Genomic DNA, 3,335 nt, shown 5'->3' on the forward strand with positions numbered 1-3,335 from the left:
CTTGTTTTCATGGGCATTTCTTTACTTTTCAAAAAAAAAAATTCCATTATTATTTTATATTTACAATGGAAAATCTTAGGCCACCCACGATAAACATTTGATGAACACTTGATCTTCAGTCCGACTATATTAAGAGATGAATTTAATATAACTAAACACATAAAGCTAAAGAAATTTTCTTTAAAACATTACATGTCTTTATAACTTTTTTATATAATTTTATATTTTTACACTTGAAATTGAAATAATGTTAATTATACCACAATTAGTTCTGATCCTGCAATGTGATTGGCTGAGAGGACTTCTATGAGTGCCGTTATCGGCCGGTGAGGCACTGTAACTGAAGCTCTCTGTGTATTACTCCACCACATACAGGTAACCTAGCAACGGTGCAGCGCTTACAAGCCAAACTGCGCAGCTACAAACAGAGCATCAATGGAACTATTTTAACCTGCGGTGTGCTTATTACAGCACAGCATTGCCAAAATTACACATTATAGCACTCCCTCTCATGTATTATTGCTTAATTAGATGCTTCCTACAACCATCTAACTGTTTCTGACATAGACTAGTAAAAGATTTTCCCGCTCCTCTGTAGAGATTTTTTTCTGCTGTGTGATGCTTCAGCTTCAGTTTTTGTGCAGTTTCACATATTTGTCAAACGCCCTCTGATCCAGTAAAGATCAAACAGATCAATAATAAAGAGTTTGCCAGTTCCTTCTGTAGCAAATTAGATTCAAACATCCTCCCCCATGCTTCACAGCAGTTAATGGGTTCTTGTGCTTCAATGGTGTGTTTGTGATGTCTTCTGTTACTATGTTAAAATAATACTTTGACTCACTTGTCCCAAACACATTGTTTCATTGATTGTCTTGATCTTTGTTTAGACATTTTTGTTTTATTTATTTTTTTAAAGCAAGTATTTGCTGCCGATATGCTGTACTGTTTTTTTTTATTTTAGATATTCTAAGTACTTATAAATGTCAATATTGTCCACATATATACTAGTGCACCGCAAAAAAATATCATTAAAAAGTTTATTTCAGTAATTCAGTTCAAAATGTAAAAAAATGTATATAGAATAGGTTAATTATATAGATGTATTACACACAAAGTGATCTATTGTAAGCGTTTATTTCTTTTATTGTTTATTATGGCTTACAGCCAATTATACCCAAAAAAATCAGTGTGTCAGAAAATGTGAATTATATAAGACCAGTTGGTACTTTTGGCAGTGTGGGCAGTGTGCCAATTCCTGCTGGAAAATGAAATCCACATCTCCATAAAATTTGCCAAGTTTTACGTTAAGTCTATTTTCATGATTATGAGAATTGTGAGTTGACTTATTGTACAATATGGACATTAGCTACTATTTTTGCTAATCACAATATTAACTATTGAGTTTACTTCTAATGTGCACAAGCAGGGGTCCAGATTTTGGTTTGGTTTTATTTATTTATTTATAATATTTAACTAACTTTTGCACAATAGAAGGGAGTAAGTGCAATACTATCAGTAAGAACAGAAATATGTAAATGTGATTTTTACCTTTCTTTTGTCACCTTTTACTGTAATAAGCTATTTTTTCCATTGTCTCCATTTTTCCATGTTGACCCTCTAAGCCTGTACAATTTTTAGTCTTCCTGAAAAGCAGCAACACACTGGATAGTGTCAGCAAAAAAATAACTGAATCATGGAAGTTTCTACATGTGACTCAGCATCCGTTCTGCAATCCCGTTTCCTCATCTTGTGTCTCTATGGAGATGATATCTTTTTTTAATTATATATTTATGTTTTTTTTTTATACTTTCAGCACATGACGTACACTACAGATGTGAAATTGCACACACAGCTTTTCCAGTGCCTATAGAGCATATATAATACTGTCAGTATTATAGATAAATAAAGGAGAAAATGACAAAAAAGAACATTTTAAAATATACTCTGGTTGGCAGGCTTTGTTTTGGGCCTTCTCAGTAGCCTGTTTGTAATGCATTTAGTATAGTCTAACAAGAGGCTTTGCAATGACATCATACAAAAACGTCATGTGATGACACTGAGGCGTGAAACTTGTATGCTTTTTAATTTCGTAACAGAAATAATTAAAAAGAATTAAAAAAAAATTATGTGAAGGATGTATCAGCTTTATATGATGGGGCATTCGCTTCTATGTTTAAAACAGGCTTTAATGAGGTATTGATCGAGAAATTAAGCAACTTTGAGACCCAGATTGTGTGTGTGGATTTTTTTACATCTTTAAACACTTCTGTTCGCCTGCATTTACATCAACTCTTGGTCAAATGGCTTCCCTGCACAGCTGATTGATTCCAGCCTAAACAAATGCCTAAACACAAACTAGTGGTGTCAATTGATTAATTTGTGGTGTCAATTAATATGTACATGTAAACTAAATAATTAACTAAATACATTATTAAATCTGATTCTTTTAAAATGTGACTATTTTAATGTGCTGAGTAAAACTTGTGTGTGTGTGTGTGTGTGTGTGTGAGTGAGTGTGAGAGAGAAAAAGAGAGAGAGAGAAAGAAAGAGAGAGGGAGCAAGAGAGGTATAGTCATGTTTTATCCATATTAAAGCAAAAATAAAAAGTTATCCAGCTACCTTCACTATGCTACAGTATTGATGCTGTGTTTACATCTCTAAATAAAGTCTCTAATGCATCACAGACTCTGTACACTTGGTCATGTAATTGATTTAAACTAAAATGAACACAACAAAAACTTTATTTATATATGGAAATCAATTTATTTCAATATTTTATTCATTCATTTCTCAATGTTTTTTGCCTTTTTAAATATTTATTTTAGGATATATAAGTTGAAATGAAAGAGGGTGCTTTGTTCATATAGGCTTTAAAAGGCTATATAGTAGTCTTCTTGATTAATGAGTAAAAGTTCATGCAAAGTATATAGTTGCATGATTTTAGAGATATTTAACTTCCTTCATTCCACACACACACACACACACACACACACAGTCCTAGAAGTCAGCTTCCAAGACATGATTCTAACCTGTGTGTGCTTTTTTTTTAACTATTAAAGTCTGACTTTAAATGAGAGTTGAGTTTACTAATAAGTTGAATGGAAGTTTTGAAGACTGAAGTTTTCACTGAAGGGACATTTTCATAATACAGGCACTCTATACTCTTTCATATCTCCTCGTTTACAATGTCCCTGCTTGTGTTTATGGTTAATTTACACACTTTAAGGCCATAAAAACCCAACATAAATCTGAGTGATTTGGCAAAACACAGAGACTGAGACAGACCTCATCGTTCAGTATAGGATTTATCATAGTTTCACACTATAACGCGCATT

The sequence above is a fragment of the Astyanax mexicanus genome, chromosome 23, assembly GCF_023375975.1.
Source record: "Astyanax mexicanus isolate ESR-SI-001 chromosome 23, AstMex3_surface, whole genome shotgun sequence".
Lineage (NCBI taxonomy): Eukaryota > Metazoa > Chordata > Actinopteri > Characiformes > Acestrorhamphidae > Astyanax > Astyanax mexicanus.